Here is a 27,013-nt window from a genome sequence, read left to right on the forward strand (position 1 = left end):
AATTAACTCTATTGGCACTAATAGTAATAGGAACAAGAGTGAATTAACATCTCAATAAACCATCCAGCTACAATGGGAACGGCCCGTTCCCTGCACTGTCAGTGAGAGGATACTGTTTTGGAGACAGGTCCTTTTCTCACCCTGATAACCACACGTGTCTTCTGTCACCTCAAAATCCTTGGGGCCCTGGAAATCCCATTTTTTCCACTTTCAGTTAACAGGCTTGGAGGGGAGGGCAGAACCAGCGGTCAAGATAACCAGCATGTGAATCACACCTAAGGGCCCTAAGCAGCGCTGATAGAAACCCAGCCTCCAGGGTGGCCTTCCCAGTACCCCAAAATTATGGCCATTCTGATTGGTTGGTTTATTTGTTAAATGTTTTGAATTTAGCAGGTTCCTTGGGAGATAACTTTGCAAGCATGCGTTTGGGGTGCCCATTCTTCAATGTCTCATTTTTTTGTCCTGTGACTTTCCAATAAATTATGCTATTAATTCAACAAGAGTACAAGAACAGTTTTCAAATATTGGTTTAAGAACCTAACTTGTGTGTAAGGTAAAGTATCCTTCTGTCAAATTAATCTGTGACTCATTTGCATGGGAAACCCAAGAGGCCAGCATTAGAGGGAAATTATCCTGGTGGGACGAGTGATGCTGGGTCCCAGCCCCGGGAGGAGACCCAGTGACGATCTGTCGAAGGGGTAGGAGGTGTGGGGAGATGTCAGGTACAGGATCAGACTGAAGGAAATTTCCTCAGACAGCTAAGGGTGTCTTTGTCTCTTTTCTGGCTCTATTTTTCTCCTCCCCTCCCCTTCTTCTTCTCCTCCTCCCGGTCCCTCTTTAAAAGCAGCTAAGACCCAGGACGACTCAGCTTACTGGGGCTCCAGGTGAGGGTCAGAGAGCCGAGTATTGCAAGTCACCTGAGGCACAAGAGGACTGTCGGGGAAGATGGCCTCATCAATCTGGAAAGGGGTGGGAGGTGAGGGGTGCGAAGGGTGAGTCGGAGACGACAGGCCTCCAGGGGCATTGTGGGAACTCCTGTGGTACCACCAGCCTAGGTTCACTGGCAGCGATGGGCAATAAACCCAAATAACCCCAGGGTGCTCGTGTGCCTGAGGGAATGGGCACCGGGAAGACAGCCTCACACTCCACATCTGGGCTGCGGCAGAGGAAGGAAGCAGCCAGGGTGCCCAGGGTGTCGGGGAGACACCGAGGGAAGGTGTGGGGTCTGGAGCAAGAAGGAGAGGGTCACAGGAGGCTGGGGTGGTCCTGACCAAGGTCTCTGGGACTGAGCAGTAGAAAGGCCGGTGACCCCGACCCACAGCTTCCTGGCCCAGAGTCTGCCCTCCCAAACAGAGCTCAAGGGGGCTGCGAGGGGGGACGCTTCCGCTTCCTGCTGGCTCCCCGCCAACCCGCTCGCCTCACGTTAGCTCAACCGAGACACGAGTCAGCATGTTACAGACTCACGGATGTGGGGGCTGGAAGTCACTCTTTGGTATACCTTCAACTGGGGCTGGGGAAACAGGCCCACAGGTCAGTCTTTCCCTTTGCATTTTTTTTAAATGGCGGTACTGAGGATTGAACCCAGGACCTTGAGCACGCTAAGCACCCACTCTGCCACTGAGCTATACACCCCCTTTCCTTTGCATTTATAGCCTCCTACATATTCTAGGTACCAGGGGTGCAGAGGTGAATTAGACACAGAATTTGGACAGTGTTCAATCTAAAGGCTCAGTTTATGTGACTTACTCCAGGTCACACAGCTAATTAGTGACAAAGGTGAAGCAAGAGGGGTTGGCTTCAGTCTCCAGACCTTTCTACTCCCTGCTCTGCCACTTCTACAGTATATTTGTGCCATCGCTCTGAGAATATTCTCTGGGTTTTAGCAGGGGAGGAAAGTTAACCCAGTGCTTCTCAAGACTCGTGGTGTATGTGGGTCGCCTAGAAGCTTGTCAAAAGGCAGATTCTGATCTGGTAGGTCTGGCACATGATCGAGGTTCTGCCTTGCCAACCAGCTCCAGGGTGACGCCCTGGGTGCTGGTCTTCAGATTCCAGTTTGATTACAGGGCCTTAAACCACTGCCATTAATTAGTAGAGCTCTTGGGTGAAAGGATTTAGAACCTGCCCCTCATCCGCAGTGATGGGAGTGGAAGAGGAACAGACGATCGGGGGGGGGGGGACACCGTCCACAGGCGGAGAGGGACATGCGTGGAAGAGCGCCACATTCACCGTCCCATGGCGAGACGGTCTCTGAGCTCCCTGCCACGTCCAAACCTGTGAGAGCTGGTCAGTCATTCCAGCCAGCCCCTAAGGTCGATGGCGGGTAAATTATTGTGCAGCCTAAGTAAGCAGAAGAGCTGACTGCCCACGTGGTATGATCTGAGAAGGACCATACTGTTTTTCCTTTACTCCTAACTTTCACCTCCTTCCACAGCCACAGAGATGAGGTGCCAGCTTCCGCTTGTGCCTCAGGCCGGCCCTGCTCCCAGAGCTCCCTCCCCAGGTCTTTACATTTCTCTCTTTTTCCAATCAAACCTGACCTCAGGTTAGAGCTGTTCAAGTAACTTACTCAGATAAGCGAGGCTAAAAATATCCGACTTTCACCAGCAATAGCCAGATAGTGACGTCCAGCATTGCTGTCAGCCCCAGTTAAGCCCGGACCCCCGGGGCTCCAGATGACGCGTCTCCAGTTCATTCTATCCTGTTTGTCCGGAGACCAGAGCCGGAGTCCACTGTTGCGGAGGGTCCTCACCCTTCTCTGCCCTCCTCCTCTCCAGCTCGTCCTCCCTCCCCCTCCCCCCATCTCCCCTGACTGGCCGGCAGCTCCACCCACCCCCACCTCCTCCACGGTTTCTCCACCCCCTCCAAAAGAGGTCGCTTCCCTATTTCCCTCGATGCTCCAACATTTCCCTCGGGTTCACGCTGCTTGAAAGCACCCCTGCTGGACTTGCCCCGGCTCTTCCGTCACACTCCTAGCACCAGGGCTCCAGCGGCTCCGGTCGGCTGAATGCACACTGCCAAGGGGGAACAATCCAGAACAATCCAGAGCCCTGGTCACTCTGAGGCCCCTGGGGGTCTCTCTGGGGTGTGTTGCTGGGTGTGTCTTTGGGAGGACAGGGTGTGCGGCCCACACAAGGAGGGGGCTGGGTGGGGGAATAACACAGCTGTCAGCAGAGCCGCGCCGTCTCCTACCTGCAGTGAGAGCCAGCTGCTCAAGCACAGTTGGAAGGACTCGGCTTGCTCTCCGGGAGGCCACACCAGCTCCCGGCCTCGACTCTGCTGAGTTTCAGAGGCAGGAGTTGCTGGGGTGGCACCTGTGTCCTGTTTTCCTCCCATCAAGTCCAGCTCAGCAATAAGCCTGTTTCTAAACACAGATCCCCACCCTCATCGCTGGATACTCTGTTCAGCTGTGAGAGTTAATTTCATCTGTCAGCCTCCCTAGACTGTGGTACCCAGTTCCGGACAAACCCCAGTCTAGATGTTGCTGTGAAGGTATTTTTAGATGAGATTAACATTCACATCAGGAGACTCTGAGTAAAGCAGATTACCCTCCAGAATGAGCATGGACCTCGTCCAGTCAGCTGAGGGTCTTAATAGAAAAAAGAATAAGGTCTTCCCAGGGTGAAGAAAGAACTCTGCCAGCTGATAGCCTTCAGACTTAAACTGCAACACCAGCTCTTCCCTCCGGCTCCAGCCAGCCTGCCCTGCAGATTTTGGACTAGCCAGTCCCACAATGGCGTGAGCCAATTTCTTAAGATAAATCTCTCTATAGATGATAGATTAGATGATAGATCGACAGATCACTAGACAGATAGGTGGAAATAACCTATTTATCTCTTTATCTATTGAGAGATAATAATGTAGCATACACACACATCCTCTTTGAGAACCTAACACACCATCGGAGGTGGTGACAGAGCCCCAAGGGGACAACCCGGCCAATGATGAGAGCCAATGGCAAGCTGACGAGGATTATTTTCTTACTCACTGTGAGGAGCAGTTAGACACTGTACAACTCTGAGCAGACTGGGCACAGAAGCACATTTTTGTTGTCCTGACAACACTGTGCGTGTCTAAGGGCAGTCAGGGTGGAACTGTGTGATCACAAATTCCCATCTGGGTGTTTGTCCTGGGTGTCATTTGCCACAGCAAGCTGAAAGACTTAATTTATCTTAAAAGTGAGCTGATTCCTCACTTCTCTTCCAGAGGAAACCATCCATGCCTGTTATTTCTATTTGTCAAGCATCATTTTCCAGGAGGAGGGCAGAAGAGGCAGGATCCAGTCTCCACTGGGAAATGTGCCTGAGCCTCTGTGCGTCCTGCTTCTCCACGTGTAAAATGGGCACGATGACAGCCCCATGGTCGTGGCGGTACGAGGATCCACCCGTGCAGAGAGAGGACGGACCGCAGAGGTGTTCCCCTTCCTCCTCCTCCTCTCTCCCTCCTGCTCTCTTTTCACCGCTTGCTCCTCCAGGACCACGCTGAGGTGTGAGGCTTTCAGGCCAGCAGGTTTTACATGTTCGCCTTCCCTGTGCCCCTACCTTGCCAGTGCCTGTAGGTCTAGACCTCTTGCAAGGTTTGGAAGGGGGTGATAATCTTGCTCACATAGAAGAGGAGACCAAGGATGGCTGATGGGAGACTCTCGGGCATTGTGGCAAGACCTCGATGGAAATGTTTTTAAGGGGAATGGGGGCTCTCTGCACCCCTCAAACCACACCTCACAGGTCAGAAGCTAAGAGACTTGGGTGCTAATCCTAGCTCTGAAGTTAATCGTCCAAGTGAACTTGAACAGGTCACCAAACAGGTCTAAGCCTTAGACCGTTAGTTTCCTTTTTGTAAAAGGGAGATGCTATCACACACACACACACACTTTTCGACACCAGCATTTTTCAAAGGTTTTTAGGATCACCTGCATTGAGTTCCCTGAGGTGCTCATTAACATGAAGACTCCTGGACCTGAATTAGATGTTCTGGGGCCAGGAACCTGCATTTTAATGATGATCCCAAGGGATTCCCAGTCTGAGGGCCATATTTTGTCCCCATCATTTATGTTGATGGGATTCCTCCCACTGAAGTGATGAAATGAAATGCCATCTCATTCTAGTTCTGTGGGAACCGTGAAGAATTTTTCACACACAAGCCACCTTTTCCTTTTTTCCTTTTGTAATTTAAAATGTAAATGCCCTTATTTGAGTCCATGGGGGGAAACTGTGTTTTAGGTAATTTTCTCTTTTGAGCAAAACATTTTGAGCAAAACAGTGGAACGAATGTCTCCATTTCTCCACCGTTCCTTGCACCCACACCACTTTCCGTGTGACTCTGCAGCCCCTTCGTCAAAAGGCCGAGTCTGTTTCTTCCCCTCCCTGCTGAATCTAGGCTGCTTTGTGACTTGCTTCGGCCAACAGGATGCAGGGAAAGTGGTGTGTGCCCATTCTAAGCTGGGGTCTGAAGAGGTCCCGCCCACTCCTACTCCCTTGGCTCCCTGCCACTGCCCTGTGACCATGCCCAGGCTGGCCTGCTGGAAGGAGAGAGACCACAGGACGGGGAGCCCAGCTGGCCCAGCCGTGAACATTCCAGAAGTTTACAGCCACAAAGCAGCGAATCCCCACACAAACAAGGCAGCGCAGCGAAGATCAGCGGAGCTGCCTGCTGGACCCACGGCTGCCTGCAGACACCCCACTGAATCCTGCAGAGCTGCCTCGTTGACCTGCAAACTGTAGCTTTTAAAATACAGGTTTTACTATGATTCAGGTATTGTGAGGCCAACAGATTGGGGCATGGCTGCCACTGAAAAGAGTGTGTTATACGCACAGATCCCAAGAGAAAGGGCATGCCAGTCCATGGTGGGGCCACATGAGGAAGCACCAGGGTCAGTCAGGGTGCAGGGGGTTGGGGGGAACGTGGGCAACAGCCTTTACCATGGTTTCCATGGGAAGAATGGGTGAGGCAGGGTAAAAGGCTTAGGATTTGCTAGTCTGGATGATTTCGGTGGGCTCTGGGGCATGAGGGCTGTCCCCAGCTGTCTGGCACCTGGCCCTGGAATGATTAGGACAGAGGACAGTGGTCCAGAGGGTGGGAGCCTCCCCATAAAGGAGGCAGTGAGGACGTGAGCTCTGGGTTGGTTGGTCTGCATCTGAAAGGCCCCCATGCAGGTGGGTCACTTGCTGTTTCTAGGAGTTAGCCCTCTTGGACATCAAAGAGTCAGAAAACCAAAGGCAGGGGTAATTCAGCTGTAACAGTAAGTCGATATTGCTTTAAGCCACTGAGTGGTGCGGTAGTGAGCAGTGCAGCTACAGCTGATTCCTACAAACGTCCGTGAGAACACTGACCAGGAAAAGGCTGCTGATGACACGGTAATATCTAAGCATGATTCTCAATTTTTTTCTGAAATTAAAACCCGGGCGGCAGGGAGAAGTGGGGCAGGCAGGCGGGAGTGGTCCAGTGGCCGTGGGTAACTTGAACCCTTTCTAAACGATCCAGATTTGCTGATGATTTTCCCAACTCATTTGTTCCAGGAAATTCTGGCTGGTGCTGTCATGGCTGCTTCCCCACCAACCCCTCACCCTCTTCTCTCCCTGCAGGAAGTGGAGCCGGTCCAGGTAAAATGCCTGCAAAAGCAACACTCAAAACCCTGACTCTTCGTTTTGCTAACGGGAAGTTGTTTCTTAGAACAAGGATTGTCTAGGAGGTGAGGGTCCGATTTCAGCCCCAGTCAGAGTCACAGAAGGAGGCATGAGTGATGCAAAAAAAGCATATCAGTATGGTAGAAACATTTAGTACTAAAAAGCAGATTAAAAAGCTGTTAGCCCTTGCTCAGTTTCTTATAATAACACACAATGGAAAAGAATTTTATATATATATATATATGTATATGTATATATATCTAAACCACTTTGCTGTACCTCAAACTAACATTGTACATCAACTACACTTCAATAAAAAAATTAAAAAATTTTAAAAAAGCTATTAGTGCTTGCAGTGTAAACTACCCAAAGTAAAGTTAAACAGAAGTTTTTTGGGAGGAAATGTGCAAATAAATGGATAGTGGTTTCCAGCTGGGAATCTTTCAGGATCTGAGGTCGGGGTGGGAACAGTGTGAGATTTGGACATTCTCAAGGAGAGGCCTGGATTAGGAAAGTTTAGAAGCTAGATGGTACTCTGTATCCCCTTTATAGCGAGGTTTGAGGACACTGAGTGGGGTTTTAACAATGGAAATAAAAACTGCGTCATAAATAGCTTGTGGTTTCTGTGAGTCATAGCTCTTGCCTTAATGACATCCTTGAAACACACTAAAATCCATTAAAAATCCCCTCGGATTTTTAAGAAAATTATACTGCAAGGTGGTAAACTTCATGGAATGTAAAGCCAAATACCAAATGTGGCCAAAATGAATCACGTCCCCTGAACGTTCCTGGCAGACCTCTCTGAAATGGACGTGTCTGGCAAACACTGATGCACCTATAAAGGAAAAAGTCAGTCTCCTTTGTAGGGAAAAGCCCAGTTTTCTCCATCTTTCTCTTCCTGTGTCTCCTTTCCTGCTCACACAGAACACTCTCAACACTTCTGACAGCAGATGCCAGGGGGAGGGCCCCACACCAAACAATTCTCTGTGACACCAGCGGGGGGTCCTAGAACTGTTACTGGGAAGTTCTGACACTGCCTGGAGAGAGAATCAGATCCCCCAGGTGGGGGCTCCCGTCCCATGAGACTGTTCCCACCCACTTCAGACGCCAGTTGCAGGTGGGAGGTCTCAGATTCCCCACAACTTCGGTCCAATTTGGCTGCAAATCAGAAATTCCCAAGACCCCTGCCTAATTTGCTGGAGCAGCTCACAGAACTCAGGGAAACACCTACTTAGATGTTTACGAGTCTACTCAAAGAAATGACAGAGGATACAGATGAGAGCCAGAGGAAGAGATGCACAGGGCGAGGCTTCGGGGGCAGTCGGGGTGCGTCACCCTTCCAGCGTGCACGTGTCAGTCACCCTGGAAGCTCTCTGAACCGCCTACTATTGGGGTTTTATGGTGGCTTTTTCATGGAGGCATGATCAATTTTAACTCCATTTCCAGCCCCTCTCCCCCTTCTGGAGGATGGGGTGGGGCTGAAAACTCCAAGCTTCTAATCACGGTTTAATCTTGCCAGTGACCAGCCCCCTTCCAGGAACCCACGGAGAGTCGCCCCCTTAGGAAAAGAGATGTTCCTAGTGTTCTTATCACGTAGGGAATTACAAGGGCTTTAGGAGCTAGTGCCAGGAACCGGGGGCAGAGACAAATATTTATTTTCTATTACCTCCCAGCATCTCGCCCAGCTCCCACGCAGCACTCCAGGAACAAGAGCTAACACTGCTTCCCGAGGAGCTGCACTGATGATTGGAAAGGCCTGACAGGGAAAAAGGGCCTCCGGTTTTCCCACAACTAAGGGGAAGCGACTCCCGGTGCCTGCAGACTTCCACGTTACTCACCAAAGGTTTTAGTTGAAACGCATCCCATGGGCCACTTCCACGCAAGCGGCAAGGAGGTGATAAGGTTGGTGTCGGGGAGGGCGGAGTACTTGCCAGGTGCACACAAGGCAAAGTGTAAATGAGCCAAATGGTGCTTCTGGGAGGCGGGAGCAGGGAGGGCAGATATCCAGTGCCCGGGAGTCCTGGTGGGCCTTCCTGCTGGCAAAAAAGCCAGGTGCCCAAAGGGCGGAGCTGCCAGCCTGGGGGCAAGGGTGCGGACAGGCTCGGGGCTGCCGAAGGACAGAAGGCACACATAATGGAACTGGGGGGTCCATGCGTCAAGCAGATGGTCTTAGAGCAGCAGGCTTCTTTGGGGGCCTGACTTGTGTTGCTGTTCTGGGGGAAAATCCAGCGCCGTGGCAATGCTGAGGGACAAAGAAGCTGTGCTCTGCACCAGTGGCCCTGGGGCCCTTGGCTTCTTCCTCCCCTCCGTGTGTGACGGTGCCAGGCACCTCCCTTCCCTGGGCCAAGTCAGTCCAGACCCTACAGTGAAGTTCAAGTGGTCTGTCTACTTAGAGAAGCAATGAATAAGAATGTAGGGATCATGAAACAGGTGTGCGTGTGAAAAAAAAAACACCTGTGGTTGTCCACCCCTCCGTGACTTGTCCTGGGATTGAGTGCAGACAGCCTCCCTCTGATACAGGAAAATGTGGGGGGCGCAAGAGGACGGCTGTGTCCTGGGTCTCAGTTGAGTCCCTGGGACATGCCCCGCCAAGTGAGGGTCCCCGGCCTCACGCAGTAAAGAATTCAGGAGTGAGACATAGTTGAGTAAAAGGAGATTTGTTTAGAGAGATACACACTCCACAGACAGAGTGTGAGTCTCAGAAGGCCGGAGAGCGAGTGGCCCGTGAGGCGCTGTGTTGCGAGTTTTTATATGCTAACAGGTGGATTGGTTATTCCAGCTACCTTGGGGAAGGGGCCGGGATTCCTAGGAACTGGGCCACCACCCTCTCCCTGACCTCTCACGTCAGCCTTGGAACTGTCACGGTGCCTGTGGGTATGTCATTCACCAGGCTAGTACGTTAACGACGTGTATGATGAAGCTCAAGCTCCCGCCATCTTGGGCCTCCAGGTCTACTGGGAGTTGGCATTTCTGCCACCTTGGTGCTAACTGCTGTGTTGTTCCTTTAATGGCTGAGCCCTGCCCCTCCCCAGCCCCACCACCATACTTCTAGACAGCTTGCCCTTGGTGATGAGTTCGTTCTAAAAGCGACTTGTCTTCCTAAGCCTTTGTTGGTCAGGCTGTTTGTAACATCTGCCAGTGTCTCCAGAGTCAGCCTGACATGGCGCTTGCTTCTGTGGGGCGAAAAGCTGGGTGTCAGGCAAGCCTTCACATCGGCCCTCCCTACAGTCCCTGATGGCCTTCCGCTGGGCGGTGCCTGTGACCATACCGAAGAAAACTGACCTCCCTGGAATCAGGTTTTCAATGACTCAGTTATGGTTGGAAGCAGGCGCGGGAAGGAAGCTAGAAGACAGGACGCAGTGGCAAGGCGCGCAATTCATCCGCGCACCAGATGTCTGCTGAGCATCAACCATGAGCCAGCACTGCTCTCAGTCTTGAGAATACAGAGTCTAGATTGGAATTTGAAACTGGATTCAAATTTACATCAAAATGGGCCAACAAAGAAAATTGATATAAAGACTAAAGATGTTTCTGCAGACTCGGAAGATTCCGGGGAGGGGTCGAACGTGGGGTGGGTGTGGCAGTCCTAGACACTTGATTTTGTCCCCAGGAGCACGCTAAGTGCCTTTGCTCAGAAGCACCTGGAGAAAGGCCTGTGCCGTCTGCTTTCAGATCAGGAGGACATGTGGTGGGCCGCGCTGAGAAACTTCCTCTGCTGTGGAAGGAGAGCGCTGTTTCTGGATTTCTGGAGGAGGGACTGTTTGATTCTCTTTGCTTGCCCTACTCAGGAAAATGTTCAGATTTCTTTTTAAGGCGTTGCCTGCAGGATCAACCTATTGCAAGCGATGCATATGTATCTGTTTAATTTTAACTCAAGCTCTTTACCAAAAGGCAAGTTCATTTACTGGGAGCCTAGACAGAAGGCTTTCCCAGTCCTGACACCTTGCTTATTTGCTACTTAAATACTTTTGGAAGAAAAGAACAGATTTTTGCATTTTGTTCCCTTTCTTCCTTCAAGAAAAAAAAAAATTTTTTTTAAACCCACACAACTGTCCTAATTGGAAGGGATTCTTGATCTATTTCATGGCAGTCTGTTTATTGCTGGTACGTGTCCAGAACACTTGGCCCCTTGTCCTGCCGAGGCTGCTGTCCAACAACATTCCAACTTTGTTCCAGGGCTGTTGGAGCCACACAGCAGCCCGGAAACCCCCGTGCAGAGCCCCAGGTGGCATGCAGGGGCACAGGCCGCCCCTCCTGGGCCTGTCCTCAGTTCCCCTCTGGGCCCACCCAGGCTGCTCTGTTAAGTTAGCATCCCCCGTCTCCTTCTGTCCATCACTCAGTCTTCTCTCTCCACACAGGGCTGGCCCACGCTGCTGTCTCCACTCTGCGTGGAAGCATGGAGACTGGGAGGTAGGGGAGGGCACAGTCTAACTTTGAAATCAACTAGAGCCTCCGAGGTGGTGTGTGTGCCCAGGACAACTCCAGCCTGCACAGAGCTGCCTGGGTTAAGGATGTCCACAATAGAAAAGTACCTGTTAAAGGCAAAGAGATGGGACTGGAACTGGGCCAAAATGAGGGGGCGGGGGTGGTAGGGTAGGTGCAAAAAACAAGGTCTCTCCACAAACTCATTGTGACCAGATGAAGTCAGCATCAAGGATGGCCTTGGGGTGAGAGGAGGGTAGAGAAACCACCAAGACAGTATACAGTCCTGGTGGGCTCCTGATGCAAGAGAACAGAGAAGGACCCTAGAAACTGTTTAGACCAGATGGTACACCAAAGGTCTGCCAATGTGTCCTATTCAGTCCACATGTGTGCATGTGTGTGTGTGTGTGTGTGTGTGTGTGTGTGTGTGTGTGTGTGTTTCCCCTTAGTTGATATCGAAGGCTTTTAGATAACACATGTGTTCTTTGCTACAACTCCTGCCACTCCTGGGTGTCCTCATTGACCATCCTCTTCACTAATGTACGTCACCTGCCTTAACAGTGGTGCTGGAGCCAGAGAGAAGGGGAAGGAAAGTGAAGAAGGAAGAAAGAACGTCCATCACGCCTCCAGTTGCACCTTGCTAAATGCCTTGGGGAAAGAGCATGGAAGGTCAGCGTCAAGTCCCCCAAATGATCAGATTTGGAAATGAGCAGGGTGCTGTGTTCCCTCTCCTTGTGGAAAGCACACACAGCTTCATTTGCACTGCAACGTAGAGGCAGATATCATCTGTAGACTCCAAAACATGTGTAAGGGCTGCTGAGAGCAGAAACCCCACAGGAAGAGGTGCAGGAGTGTCTGGGGTCCAGTGGCAGCAGGGCTTAGAAAGTGCAAGCAAGACTATACTCCCTGAAGGTGAGATGCTCACCTGCACCTTGTCTGCACTGGCTAGTGAAGGAACTGGAGGTCCTAGGATGGGCAGCAGAAGCCTTCAGAGACCAAGTTTGACTTGGAGGAGCTGAGAAGGGAGAACCCTACAAAGAGTCACACAATATTTCAGGGAGCAGTCCATCTCTGAGAAACAGAGAAAGAAAGATCCTTTGGGATTAAGACTTGTAGAAGGCTGTTCTTGCCCCACTCCTAGTCAGAACTTTTTGCAAAAAAAAAAGCTTTATCTATGAAAGTTAGACCGATATGCTCTGTAAGCAATCTAAAAGGAAACAGAACACCTTTGATACAAACATAAGACACAAAGAGCAGCAAATCATGTCAACAGAAGGACATGCATCAGAAGAATGCAGCCTGGAAGGCATAAAGGCATGATCAAACACTTTACCATGAATTAAAAGCGAAACAGAACCAAAAAATCTTAACAAAACAACTTTTTCTCTAAAGGGAAACCACAAAGCACAAAAGCAGGAACTCAAATAAAAGATGACAAGGCAGTGAGAGGTGATAAGACAGGGCCAGAAGACCCAGGAAAGAAGTAGAAAAAAATAAAGCCAGGGCATGAATGAAGACAAAACTGGAAGGAGTAAAAGCGGGCAAAGTCAATGTGGAAAATACCGTCAGGGAAGCAAATGGCAGAAACACAAAATGCAAAGTAAATGAACTAGAGATAAGGAATTTAAAAGAATTAGAGAGAAAATGACACTGATGGCAAGAAGTCAAAGGAAAGCCAACACACTCAAAATTGGAGTCCCTGAGAGACCAAAGCAATCCAATGTAGCAAATATTTTAAAGTATAATTCAAAAGAATTGCCTAAAATCAAACAAAACTTGACTCTATTTATTGAATGTTCACACCATGTACCAGGGAAACCTGATTCAGGACAGTCTCCAGATGAGAGACAGAGTCTACTCAAGTTACTGGACTTACAGAAAGTATCCTTAGGGCATAAAGCATAAAAAAGTAAGACACTTACAAAGAACAAAGAAGTCAGGTTGAACTCAGACTTAGCCAAAACAGCATTTCACCTTAGAAGAGAATAGACATCTAGAAGATATTTAAGGAAAAGCGTAAACCAAAAATTATATATCATCCAAGCTGTTCGATGATTATAAAGACTCTAGCAAACTGTTTGAACATGTGAGAACTCGGAAAGTATTGTTCCCATGAACTTTCTTGAGGAAAAGACCAGAAAATGGACTTTGGCCAACTGAGAGTCAGCTACGGAAACTTTAGCCAAATGTCTTACCGTAAGTATTGACTACATTTAGTTTAGATCTAAGAGTAAATGAAATGTGGGGATTATGATACAGGAAAAACTGTGGGGCATGAGAGGATGGCTGTGTCCCAGGTCTCGGTCGAGTCCCTGGGACATGCCCCGCCAAGTGAGGGCCCTTGACTTTGCGCAGGAAAGAATTCAAGAGTGAGCCATAGTTGAGCAAAAGTAGATATACTTGGAGAGGCGCACACTCCATAGACAGAGTGCAGGCCATCTCAGAAGGCAAGGGAAAGGCTTAGGAGACACACATTCCATAAACAGAATGGGGGCCATCTGACATGGAAGGGAGAACAGCGGACTCAGAGCATGGGGTCGGCTAGGAAAAAGGAGACTAGCCACGAGGTGTGGGGTTGTTGGTTTTATGGGCTCAGTAATTTCATATGCTGACAAGTGGGAGAATTATCCCAACTACTTTGGGGAAGGGGCTGGGAGTCCCAGGAACCAGGCCATCCACCGCTTTTTGGCCTTTTACAGTCAGACTTGAAACGGTCATGGCCCTGTGGGACAACCATTTAGCATCCTATTGTATTTTAATGGGAGTATCTTGAAATTCAAGGTCGACTGGGAGTCGAATCTTCCACCATCTTGGTGCTCATTGCTGTGTCATTCTTTTAATGGCTGTGCCCTGCCCCCTTCCCTCCTGTCTCAATGAGAGTAACAAAATAGACCGCAAATGTATGTGCTCTGATGACGTGGAAATGGTACAGCTAACAAAAAATGCGATGGCAGGAAGTTCATCATTGCCACAGCTATGAAACCAGGGAGACAAAGGAAAAATTTAAAGCTAAAGATCAATCAAATGTACACACAGAAACATTTTTAAGATTCCAAAGTAAAAACTAACAAATAATGTTATTGAGCAAGGTCAGGGGGTGGAAAAGAGGTGGGAGAAAGGGGAGCACATACTCAGTTATTATGTCTCAAAACTGTTTAAAAAGCAGACAGCCAAGGGGGTTGTATGATGATATCACAATAAAGATAATCATTACAACAATATTACAAATCCTCCTAAATATGAGAACTTCTCTTGAGGCTTTTTCTCCTCCCCTCCCCTCTGCCCTCCTTCTCTCTTTTTCCTCACCCCTGACCCCCACCCCTCCAGGAAACAAACAGACCTTATACAGAAAGATTTTTAAATAAAAATATATTCAAAGAACAAAATAATATGACAGATATAAAATCAAACTCATCTATCACATCAACAAATATAAATGGGATTAACTCATATAAACGGGATCAAATGATGTTCACACTGTATCATAAAGCATCACCCAATTTTTCACTGTTTAAAAGCAACATATCTGAAACAGTGAACCATGAAGGTGGAAAATGAAGAGGACGAACAAGATGTACCAGGCAAGCACAAACCAAAGGAAAGCAAATGTCAGTTTGCCTTCAAAGAAGGGGAGGCTCAGGATAAACACCACTGTGTGGGGCAGAGACGGGGATATTATGATGCTAAAGGGTACAACACACAATAGAGACAGAAATGTTCATGAATACCTAAGTGTAAAATCACATAGCAGCAATTCTCATGAGACAGAAATTACAGAAGAGATGGGAAAAAAACACACTGGTAGTAGGAAACTTTTCAACCCTGTTAATTCACGTCAGAATTAATATCAAACAGCAAAAATTAGTAAAAATTAAGAAACTTGATCTCATTGATATGTGTCAAAATCTAGCTCCTACAAATGAAGAATTTACCTTCTTTTCAAGGGTCAATGAAACACCCAAGAAAACTGATTACAGAATAGATCATAGTGAAAATCTCAACAAATTCCCCAAAGTAGAAATATTACTGGGCAAGATCCTCTGATCCTATTGTCAACCCAGACATTGATCACAAAACAGAGCAACAGAAAATATTCTTCTATATTCAGTCTTTAAAAAGATAAACACACATGTAGTGGGAAACTTTTTAATTCTCTCCTAAACATCTATTAGATCAAAAAAGAAACGCGTACCAAAATCACAGAAATTTTAGAAAACAACAGTCAAAAAGACTACACAACAGAACCTGTGAGTTACAGCTGAAGCAGAGGTCAAAGGAAAACGCAGATCCTTAAATAACTACATCAGTAAAAGTAGAAAGAAAAAAACAAAAGGCTCTAAACATCTAACTCAGGTTTTAAAACTCTGATTATTTTTAAACCCAGTCTTCAGTCTTAATGTGTTAAGATAGATTTGTGACAATATAATCGATGCACAATAAATGGCACGTATTTAAAATGTGCAACATGACGAGGCGTGACCTAAGTAGCCAGCTGTGAAACCATCGCCGCAGTCAAGGTAGTGAGCGTATCCATCACCCCTGAAGTTTCTGATGTTCTTGTATAATCAGCCCCTCTCCACCCCCCCACCCCTGTCCCCAGTCACAGATCTAATTTCTATCAGTATAGATTTGCTTGCGCATTCTAGAATCTTAAGTAAACAGACTCATAAAGTATATATTCTTTTTGTCTGGCTCGTTTCACTCGGCATAATTATTTTAAGATTCACTGACGTATTTACAGATGCAGTGACGTGCTGCCTGGGGTGTGGTGGGGTGTGGAGGGCAGCAGGTGGAGGTGAAGGTGCCCCAAGATTTGCTGATGGTGTTTAACGTGTCGGACGCTGTCAACCTGGAGTGGGTGGCATCAGCGGAATGACTGGAGAGATGGAGAGATGGACGGTTACATTTGTGGCTCCAAAGGATGCTTGCCCCCCAGAACTGTCCATGGTGTCTCTGGACTTGGCCATGTGACTTGCTTTGAGTGAAGGGCCAGCAGCAAGAGGGATGAAAGCAGAGGTTTGCAAAGTAGGGCTTATTCTCTTGGAAGTCTTGTTCTTTTTTTTCTTTTGGCTTTTTTATTTTTATTCTTCGGGGGGGTGGGTAATTAGGTTTATGTATTTATTTGTTAATGGAGGTACTGGGGCTTGAACCCAGGACCTTGTGCATGCTAAGCACACGCTCTACCACTGAGCTATACCCTCCCCCTGGGAAGGCTTGCTCTTGGAACCCGCTACCATGCTGTAAAACGCTTAAGGCAGCCAGATGGAGAGACTCTGTGACCATTCAATGAGCAGGCCCAGCCTTCTGGTCAGCCCCAGCAAAGCACCAGAGCAGAGCCACGCTGGACGGCTCTGCCATCTGACTGCAGGCCCACCGGAGACCCCACGCAGGACGAGCAAAAGAAACTTGCAGCAGAGGCCCAGTCAACCCACTGGATCATGAGAAACAATAAAATGGTTATTTTCTGCCCACAGACCTGAGTGGTTTCTCACACAGTAGCAGGGGACCGACAGAATCTGGGACTGAGTGACTGTGCGGGTCTCGGGGAAGTCACTGCAGAGTCCCAGCTGAGCCACAGGTGAAGAGATGAAGTCAAAAGTTCACCTACTGAGTCAATTATCTGCTTTGAGCACCAGGTCAGCTTTAGAAGATTCATCTCCCACCTCTTTTCTGGAACCCAGCCCTGTTGCCCAGGAGACAGCACACCCAGGGGTGCCCAGGGAAGGTGGTGAGGATGACGGGCACTAACCCGGGCTAACATGACTGACCTGGGCTTCTTGGGAGACTAAGACACCACAGTGGAGTCGGCCCGGCCTGCTCAGCCCATTTCACAGAGCGAGGCGCTCAGGGCAGTGCTGCAGAGGGAAGCAAACCAGGTCCAGACCCAGGGGAGGCCCCAGAAGTGTTGGGGCCCCTGGCCCTGGAGCGGGATGGGACAAGTCGGCTTCTAGAGGCCAGGTGGGGGAGCTGGATGCTGGTGGGGTCAGGGCTTCGCATTGGTGGAGGCCGGAGAGCCCCCCGTGGGCCTGTGACCGAAGGCACACGTGGCAGCCACGGCAGGGCCCCAGCACAGATGGGAAAGGCGAAGAGAACGAACCGGCTCAGTGAAAGCCCCGCCTCCGGCGGCACCGCCTTCTTGTCCCGCGTATACGCTCTCCCCGAGGGAGTGAAGTGGGGCTAGCTCACTGCAGGGGGTCCAAGCAGCCCCCCCCCCATTTCCTGGGTGTGGGGGCTGTGGGCAGATGCCAGGAGGAATTCAAAAGAAGTCGTGCTATTTCGGGTGTTAGAATTTCCCAGAACGGCGAGACCGCGATGTGTCTGCCTGAGCAAAACTCTGGCTCTCCAGACCTGGAGCTCATCTGGGGGCTCCCAGTTAGTAATCCGCCTCTCCTGGAGTTCCCTGGGGTCCCCGTGTTGCCTCCTCCCTAATGTCCCCCTCTCAGCGCCTGGCCAGCTCTCCGACCCCTGCAGCCGCCAGCCAGGCCCAGGTTCAAGTTGGTCTCCAAGTGCCCTCACCTCGCTGGCTGGTGTGAGGGTGGGCGGACGGGATGGTGTTGGTGCAGCTGCCGGCAAGGCTGACATTTGCCAAGAAAGTTCCAGATGGATGGGCTCTGTCCCCAGCTAACTGGAATCAAGTGAGAAAACCCAGGAAGAGTGGCCGAGGAGCCCAGGCCAGGCCCCCGCTGCCCACTGACCAGCGCACGTCAGGAAAAGGAGGTCGTTCGGAAAAGAAGCAGTGGCTATTTGGGGGGAATAAAAGGCAAGACGGATGTCAGGAGACGGACACAGGACAGACCTCCAGTAATGTGCGCGCGTATATATTTCATTGGGAGAATTCCGCGGAGCCGGGAGGCAGGGCCCTATTTTTAGCGTCTATTGTGTGAGGCTGTGGCAGGGGTATGCAGAGCTGCAGCTTCCTTCTGACAATGATTACATTTTAAATAGGGAAGGAAGGTAACAAGGGCGAAAATAATAACTGTTTTCAGGCCTCAAAATTCAGGGTGCTGAGGCAGGGTTTTCTACAATGCCACGCCTCGGAGAAGAACCATTCCTTCTTCCGGCCTTTCAGCCCAGGCCTCCCAACACCCGATGCTCGCTGGGGAGACAAGGAAGCATTTCTGTTCTCCTCTGGGTGTCCGGCTCGGGGCCCAGCTGTCTGATTTCTGCTACTTAACAAGGGAGGGGAGAAAAGAAACATCAGGGGTCCACCCACCACGGAGATTCTGAAACTCTGAATGCCTGGGGGCTGCTTGGAATGAAGATTCTGGGCCCCAGCTCCACTGAGGGTCTGTCTCTGTCTTTCGTTTTTTTCAAACCAAGTATCTCCAGGGATTGGGTGTGGGTAGTCCCAGGATCCCATTTTGAGAAACCTCCCCTTAAAGCCAGTGCCCTAGAAATGCGATTTGGGGGTTCATGAAGGTGGGGGGGGGTCTGGGTTGCTGGGAGGGGGAAGGTGCTGAGCGTTGGACTGGATAAGGCTCAGAGGCGGGAACAAGACCGCTGTGACCTGTCATTTATAGTAAATGTAGATTTGGTCTTTGTCCCCTTCCTGGTACAGAGCCCCTAAAACCCTGGGAATTTCCCAAGTGCTGAAGGTGAGAAAAGTGTCTTCGGTAATGTTAATCAGGCGACTTTGGGAAGCACAGAGGGAGAGAAGGTGGTTGCCAGTGGAACCAACCATGTGATCAAAGGGTTGGTGCTTTCAGTCCCAACCCCCTGCCCCTGGAGAGGGGAGAGAGGGCTGAAGTCTGGCCACCACTGGCCTATGATTTAATCAATCAAGCCTACATAAGGAAGCCTCCATAAAAACCCGAAAGGATGGGGTGCAGAGAGCTTCCAAGTTGGTGAACACATGGAGATTTGGGAGAGGGGCACGGAATCTCCAGCCTCATCCCTTTCCCCTGTCCTATGCATACACTCTTCCCTCTGGCTCTTCCAGACGGAGGTCACATCCTTTGTAACACACCAGTAACCTCATAAGTAAATTGTTTCTCTGAGTTCTGGGAGCAGTCTAGCAAATTAACCGAACCCGAGGACAGGGTTGTCGGAACCTCCAATCTATAGTCGGAAGCCCAGGTGATAACCTGGATTTGCAGCTGGCCTCTGAAGGGGTGGGAGGTGGTCTTGTAGGATCGAGCTCTCAACCAGTAGGATCTGACACTGTTTCTAGGTAAGTATCAGAACTGAGTGGAACTGTAGGATACCCAGCTGGTGTCAGAGAATTACTTGGTGTAACGTGGAAAAACCACATACGTTGGAATTGGGTGCCAAATTATAACCGTGGACCCCAGAGTTCAGCTTGAAGGCTGAATCCCACATGCTGTTAGCTGTGGCCGTGTTCAGAGCAGCGGTTTATCCAAACAGACCTGAACTGAAACAGAATCCTTTCCCCTTCCTCATCTTATGCTGGATCACAGCAAAGAGGACTTCTCTTTTTTCTCTCCTTCAGACATGGCAAGGGTTTGGGCTAAACAAAGATGCTCTTGGGAACGTCCTTTGGAGAGGAGGGAGTGTATGGAGAAAGGCAAGACACGCTGGTTCAGCGAAGGTTGGCCAGTCTCTTCCAGGGGCTAGGGGAGGGGTGCTGGGGGAGCGCGAACTGCGTGCAACTTATAAAGGCTATTTGTGTGCAGTGACACCAGTGGGAGAAAGTACCTACTGTCAAGGCTCAGCACGCACCTGAATTAAGGGTTGGTGGAAACGGTTTCTTAGCATTAAGATGCTATACTTGGATCTCTGTTTACATCAAATGGAAGGTCACAATTAGTATCAAAAAGAGCCTGCGTCATACCTAGTAAAACACAGGAAATAGTAGGATGGCCCTCGTCTGACTTCTCCACAGGACTGAATGACCCCTCTTATTCTGATTTCATTCTGACAGCATGAGCCTCCCCTCCCCTTTGAATGAAGGTGGTGGAGGCACCTCTGCATCCACTCAGATGAACCACCTATGCAAAGGTGGTACAGAGGATTTCAAAATTTTTTTTTCAACTGAAAATAGACTTACCCTATGACCCAGCAATCCCACTCCTGGGCATGTATCTGGAGAAAATTCTAATTTGAAAAGATACACACTCCAATGTTTGTAGCAGCACTATTTACAACAGCCAAGACATGGAAACAACCTAAATGTCCATGAACAGATGACTGGATATAGACGTTGTGGTATATTTATATGATGGAATACTACTCAGCCATAAAAAAGAATAAATAATGCCATTTGTAGTAACATGGGTGGTCCTGGAGACCAACATACTAAGTGAAGTAAGTCAGATAAAGAAAGACAAATACCATATGATATCACTTATACATGGAATCTAAAAAAAAAAAAGACACAACTGAATTATTTACAAAACAGGCAGACATAGGAAACAAACTTATGGTTACCAGAGGGGAAAGGGGTTAGGGAAGAATAAATTGGGAGTTTGAGATTTACAGATACTGACTACTGTATATAAAGTAGATAAACAACAAGGTCCTACTGTACAGCACAGGAAACTATATTCAGCATCCTGTAATAACATATGAAGAAAAAGAATATATATACAAACATAACTGAATCACTATGCTGTACACCAGAAATTAACACAACATTGTAAACTGACTAATTAACTTCAATTAAAATTTTTTCTTCATCACAAACTGTATTTCACAGAAAAGGAAAGAGAGTCACTAGGAAATCCAGTGAGAACCTTGAGGCGGCTGCAGATTTAGAGAATCCCTCTCTGCCCCAATTCTCAGTTCTCTCCTCAGAGTCATTAGGTTTACTTTCTGAAAGAAAAGGTAAGGCTTTCAGGAACTGGCTCACACAGAGGGGTTAGGCTTGGCTTGGTGACCGTAGGTCTCGCCGTCTCTCCGCTAACCTATCCCCCCAACACACACACCAGCATCTTTCTCTCCCCTCCCTTTGCTCCCTCCGGGTCCATCCTCCTTTCATCCCACGGCAGCGCTATTATTTCTAAACTACATCATTTAATTCTGTGATTCTGCCTTCCTGCTGTGACATCCAGACTGAACTTTAATAGGAATGCAATCACCATTTTAAAATCCTTTTGCAGACTCACAGGCATTCACTTTTTATATTCTACTGTGTGCTTGTCTCTCCACGAATAAACAAATCCTGCGCCCACAAGTAGGGTGAGAAAATGAATTGCCTTTGGTGTTACAGTGGTTCTTGCCGGAGGCACTGTGACTGGTAACACGGATATACTTCTATCCTCTTTTCCGCCCTGGCATCAGCAAGAAAACTACAGCAAAATTCACATTATGCCTTTTGTCATGAGGATACAGAACAGAAATGTCACCCGTGCTGAAGGCTCACCTGTAACCTGTCTGTAACTGACACCCTGGATGGTAAACTCAAAATGGAATAAGTGGGTGACCCCCGGGGTGCCAGCCAGAAACAGAAGCAACAATGCCAGAAGGGTTCAGATGGCCAAGCTGCTGATGTACGTGGAGGAAGGGAAGAGGGCAATGTGACGGGGCTGGCAGGAAACAGAGATGACATATCACCCATCAGTGCATCAGCTTTATGATCGGGACAATAGTTAGTAGTAATATAACAGATAATTACCTAGAGAACAGAAGAGTTTGAAAGCTTTTAACTAAGGTAAAATTTTTTCCCATTAAAGTTACAGTCAGAATTTTGGTCACACGTTGGCTGATCTGTGTTGTGGCTCATCTGTGGTTAGAAAGCAGTATCGGTGACACTGTCACGAAATGCACCTGCCTCTGCCAGGCTTCCGGTGCCCTGCGTGGGAACAGCAGCACCAGGGATGACAATAATGCTCCCAGATGCTCCCAGAGACTCCTGTCACCGGGCTCCAGGAGGACTTGGGGTCTCCACACAAGGAAAGAGAATGGCCCTCTCCCCAGACCCGTACCTCACTTGACCTGAAAACAATGTTGAAGCCTGTAGTGAGCAGGGCTAACAGAGGAACCCACGCACATTTTCCCCAAGGAGCCAAAAGCAGGAGTCCATCTGTCACATCCTGAGAAATCGTGGTCCGTGAGATGCCACGTTGCTGGCCGCTGAGCCTACTTCTCACCTGCTCACCAGGTTCCATCGTCTCTATTCTTCTCATGAGGGTTTCAAGGTCTCAGGCTGAGTTTGAGCACCAGGCTCCTGTGTTCCTGCTCCTGCAGCAGGACTGGGGAAGCCGGCCTGGGAATGGAGGCTCCTGCCGGAAATGAGCATCGCAGGGCTGCTTCTTCCTTCCACATCAGTGCTTCCACCTGCTCAGAGGTCTCTGCCACCCGGACACACACGCAGTCCCACTCTCACGAATGTGTATTATGAGGTCGCTACATGCTTCCCCCGAGTTAAGTAAGAAGGGAGGATACTCCCGTGAGGGAGGGAAATGTCAGAGACTGGAGCAGTAGCTGGAAGGAATGGGAAAACAAGACAAGGAAAGATGATGTGGGGGGTGACGAGAACCCACTGAGGGAGCTGATTAGATTGGGGGGTGAGGGATTGGGATCTATGGGACACAGAAGAGTAGATTTTGCCTGATCCCACCCTGCAGAGAGGCCAGCTGTGCAGACTGACAGGGCTGAACTGGGGCCAAGCAGGAGGGCTGGTTAATGCGTGGGATGCAGGGAAGGACAGAGCCTGAGGGTATATGCAAAAACTCTACAGAGAGAACCACCATGGCCATGCCAAAAAGGTGGGATCTGCGGTCTTATTCAAGGGTGAGCAGTGGCCAAGACTGAGGTCGGGGGCCAAGTGGGCATTAGGCTAGAGCGGTGGATGAGAAGTAATGCCTGCTCAGGGAAGGAGGACCCAGATGTGTGCAGTAGATCTCAGCCTCTCAGAGTTTCCTCTCCTAAGATGGTGGTTTAACAGTGTTGAAGAGGGATGAAGGTGGTGAGATGGACAGGTTTGGTGGGGCTGGGAGGAAGAACGCTAAGCAAGAGAGGGAATGCAACAAGAGCAGTGGCTCCCTGAGGGGAGAAGGTCTAGGTGACCATACTTGTGGGAGTGGTGATGCAGGATCTGACCCTGGGGATTGAAGGTCCCAAGGCATAAGGCTGGATGTTGGAGGAACCACTGGTGTGGATATTCCTGGATTTCTTGAACTAATATCTTTTCATTTTCTATATACCTTTATGGCAGTTTTCAGAGGGTTTTGGATAATTGTTGTTTTCCAGTTTTCTCCAGTTAAATGCAGTTTTGTTGGGAAGAAGTCCCACTGAGCTCCTCACTCTGCCATTTTGGAAGTTCCCAGCTCACGCCTTTTGCATTATTTTCCTATTCAGACAGTTTCTTGCCAGTTGGAACATAACCCTGTTCCCATGTAAGGGGTCCTTGCTAATGTCAAGGATGAGAGAAACCAAGTAACTCCTCTACAAGGGTCATGTTTAGTGGCATTCTGGAGCTGGCGCCTCTGCTGTCCTGTTTCCTTGGACTTGCTTTGCTGATAAGGCAAGAGAAGGGCCCATGTGGCTCAGATTTTACAGACAGGTTTCTTACTAGCTTATAAATGCTCAGTGTAGTCACGTGGTCAGGAGCTGGGACTGAACAGCTCAACAGGGTCCAGCCTTGGCTCTACCATAGGATCTCTGGGCCCCCATGTCTCTGCTAGAACCATGTGAGAAGGATGTGAAGAGGGCAGAGTTGAATCTGAACTCGTGTCTGGTTAATTCCAAAGCCCCTGGTGTTCACAGACCTCCCTCAAAGAAGGATCCTTCACAGCTTCTTTCTACACTTTCTTTTGGTGACTGACTACAGTTATCTCTTTCTAAGAACTGGGAGTAATTAAGAGAGAAGTCATCTTGTTGGTCAAAGAAAACAAATGCACTAGGTTTCCTTTTTTTTCCAGAAATTACGTTTTTTCCTAACAACACTTTTCATGTTGTAAGGTCTTTGAAAATCCATGGGATTAGAGACGGAGTAGTTTTACAAGATTTCCTGTCCTTGGTCTTAAGAAGTTGGATTGCTGTAAAGGATCAAATTGTGCTGAAGCTATTCCTTCTCCAACTTAAAATAAAGAAACTGGGGTACAACTGAAATGTTGGCTGGCGGATTCTGGTAGGCCTGGGTAAGCGAAAAGAGAGGCTGATGAAACGCTAAGGCCTAAAACAAAGTGCTTGCCGGGCTGGGAAACAGGCAAGACTAACACCCAACAAGGAGAATCTTCACGGACTGAGATTGGTTATTCCGTCAGCCTTTGCGTACCCAGCTCTGCTCCTCTGGGTCCAGCTGCTTCCATGACTCTCCAGGAGGCACCTGGGTGGCGGGCAGGCTCCTGCCTTCACACTGCCTGCTGCACTAACCCACCCCTCCTTCCTCAGCGAGGGCTCTTACCTAGCACTTCCTTAATTACGGAGCAGAGAATAAGGGAGCTGGTCATTCATAACTTCCTTGCTGACTTACATTTCAGCGAGATAAGGGGAAAAAATAACAGCTAGGAAAGGTATTTATAGAACTACAGAGTGATTCAAAGATATTAATAACACTTGGGACTCGCCAAGTGCTATTGCCTCAAAAACGCTTGAATAAACAAAACAACTCGGGCTTGCCACGTGCATGGGAACTGAGGGAGCAGCGTTTGTTAGTGACCAACCCCCAGGTCACAGAGTTTGAGAGGGGTTGGCTCATTTTTCTGGAGCATGTCTCTCTGCCAGGCACAGTGCTGAGCAATGAATATCTGATTATCATATCTCCCTTGCAAGGTGAGTGTTTTATCTGCTTTTTACAGATAAGGAAATGAAGGTAGGTGAAGAAACTTGCTTAAAGTGAATTACTCAGTAAGTGAAGGTTCTGACTTCAACCCAGGCCTGCCAGACCCAAACCCCACCTGGTACACTTTGCCACCCAAAGTCTCCAAAAGCTTGAAGCACAAGTACAGGACACACCAGGGACAAGGACCGGAGGCTCCCCCTGCCTGATCTGCCAAGTTCTGACCTCGGGTGATATGTGGTACAGAGAGATTTGAAAGCAGATGTAGAAATCAGGGCTCTGGTCAGGACTCTGACATTTGTAGCCTGAGTGACCTCACTAAGCAAAAACATATGGAGTTCATAAGCCTCTGCACTTCCATCTGTAAAATGGGGACCAGCAGAGGCTTCAAGTTCAGGCCATGATGCACTACTGGGTATGGAATGTACCTTCTCACTATAAGCAACTGCAAAATTGGAAAACATTTTGAAATGACTGTTTTCAGCCACAGCAGACAGTGCAGGGCAGTGTCCCTGTGAGAAGACACATGGAATGACTTCACAGCTATGTGGCTTTCTGCCCAAGGACACTTCCTAAATCATGGTGTGGAAGTGGCACTGAAATAGAGATTAGTGTTCTCATTGTTGCTGATAAGGCAGCTGGAATTTGAGAGACAGAATACCAAAGAAGGGGAAGCTATGCAGGAAGAAACAGTCCCAGAAAGCTGCATAATGGACCTCTTGAGTTGATGGACAAACACCAACCTACACAGGCACAGGGGAGACTCCACAAGGCCTGGCAGAGACAATTACTGGGAGCTGGGAACTGAATGGAGATTCTGGAGATGGCACAGTGCCGGGAAGTGTTGGAGGTCCTCATTTCCAAAGGGGAGAAACTTCACTCAGCACCCTAAGCATTCAGTTAAGACCCTAGAAAAGCTATGTCTTAAATTAAGGACTACTCTTTCTTGTCCTACCTACTCTTAGCCAGTCATACCAAAGCCTAAAACCAAGCTGTGCTGTCAGTAAATTAACTGCCTGCCAAAAATACTCACCCTTCTTTAAAGGAAGAAAATGTAATTCAGGCCTTCAATAGTATTTCATTCACAGTGTACAACATACACTCAAAAATCACTAGACAAATAAAGAAGCAAGAAATATGACCTACTACTAGGAGAAAAACAGTCAATAGAAACAGACACAGAGATGGATTAGGTAGTGGGATTAGCAGACAAGCAATTTAAAATAATTATAACATATCTGTTCAAAGATATATATAAGAAAAATGTGGATATGATAAAGCAAATAAATGGGAGGTTTAGAAGAGAAACTGACACACATCTCTAACATGTGTGTAACTGTAGTCTTGGAAAGAGAGGCAAGAGATATCAGAGCAAAAAAATACTGAAAATAAAATGGTGGAAAATTTTCTAAATTTGATGAAATATATCAACCCAACAAGTTCAAGTCCAACAAGCTCAACAAACCCTGAGTAACAAAAAGAAGGCTGCATCTTGGGGTAAGTAAAATTTCTAAACACCAATGATAGAAAAATTTTTAACTAGACAGATATAAAAGACACATTGATACAGAGCAGTAAGGGTAATTGCAAATGGAATGTCATTTTTGAAATGCTGATGAGAAAACCCATCAACTTAGAATTCTAAAGTAAAATAGAATTTTATTTTAAAGAATCAAATATATCCCGGTACAAGACTAGATTTGGTTTTCTCTCTGTTAAGAAGACAAAGTTTTCTTAAAATGTTAATCTGCCTTCAGTAACAGATTGTAAAGCTCCTTATGCTCCTTAAGTGATCTGTTGTGCCTTTACCTTTGAAATATTTTCTTGTTAATGAATAAGTTCTATTTCACAGTGATCTATACTTTTAACTGGCCGAGTGTTTTGAAACATTTTAACAAGTTTCCCAAATACCAATTTCTGATTAAAGTTCTTTTGATCTCCAAAAAAAAAAAACAAAAACAAAAACAAAAACCAAATATATCCTTTTAAAAAATTAAAACTATAACATTTTCAAATTAAATAGAGGCTGAAAGAATTCATCAATATTAAAGGAGATTCATCTGGCTGAAGGTAAATGAAATCAGGTGGGATCACAAAATTTACATGAAGCAACAAAGACAGAAGGAATGGTAAAATAATTGTTTTTTGTTTCTTAATTTCTGTAAAGATAACTGTCTCTTTAAAACAAAAATAAGAATACATTATGGGGTCTATACTATACCTGGAATTAAAATGTAGTAAAAAAAAAAAAAAAGCACAAGGATGGAATGGAAATAAATGGAATATTACT

At 48.0% G+C, this 27,013-nt stretch overlaps 1 protein-coding gene and 1 non-coding gene across 2 annotated transcripts in view; both read right to left on the reverse strand.

The window, feature by feature from the left end:
• RPL31 (ribosomal protein L31) overlaps positions 1–27,013 on the reverse strand; it is a 311,008-nt gene that overhangs the window by 204,090 nt on the left and 79,905 nt on the right. The gene's annotated exons all lie outside the window — the stretch shown is intronic.
• TRNAA-AGC (transfer RNA alanine (anticodon AGC)) lies at positions 16,172–16,244 on the reverse strand. Its single transcript has one exon. It is a non-coding gene; the product is annotated as a tRNA-Ala (tRNA).

Source organism: Camelus dromedarius, chromosome 33 (assembly GCF_036321535.1).
Source record: "Camelus dromedarius isolate mCamDro1 chromosome 33, mCamDro1.pat, whole genome shotgun sequence".
NCBI lineage: Eukaryota > Metazoa > Chordata > Mammalia > Artiodactyla > Camelidae > Camelus > Camelus dromedarius.